At 44.7% G+C, this 474-nt stretch overlaps 1 protein-coding gene across 1 annotated transcript in view; it reads right to left on the reverse strand.

Moving 5' to 3' along the window:
- The window catches only part of LOC119587431, a gene marked incomplete at its 3' end in the record, with an annotated part of 28,805 nt that overhangs the window by 2,161 nt on the left and 26,170 nt on the right, over nucleotides 1-474 (reverse strand).

Below are 474 nucleotides of genomic sequence, written 5' to 3' on the forward strand. Positions count from 1 at the left end.
CAGGCATGAAAAGATGCAATTTCCTGAGTGAAACTTTATGCAGCCTAACCTATGCAGTGTCTTTTACCATGACAATGGAAAACAGAAATCCACCCACTAACAAGCAACTTCTTTCTGCCACTGGGTGGAGAGCAGGTGCATGAATATCAGTGGCTTCTTTCTTGGCTAGTCTGTGCCTTCCCATTTAGATTGCTGAGCTCCCTTCCTGTATTATTTACCCATCATCACTACCAAAGGAAGTCAAGCAGCCCACCTAATTGCTCACCATGAGAGACCATCATAGCATGCAGCAAAGAGAGCATGGGAAAATGTGTAATCTTTAGTATTAGCCTCTACTGACTGACTGACTTGATCTTGTGCCTCCAGACGACATGTAGTTCAAGTCAAGGCTTACTTGGTTGTGACTCCAGGCAACATGCTATTCCTGTCATGGCCGACTTGCATGCGACATGTAATCCACTGATTGTAACACAC

Source organism: Penaeus monodon, chromosome 22 (assembly GCF_015228065.2).
Source record: "Penaeus monodon isolate SGIC_2016 chromosome 22, NSTDA_Pmon_1, whole genome shotgun sequence".
NCBI classification, from domain to species: domain Eukaryota; kingdom Metazoa; phylum Arthropoda; class Malacostraca; order Decapoda; family Penaeidae; genus Penaeus; species Penaeus monodon.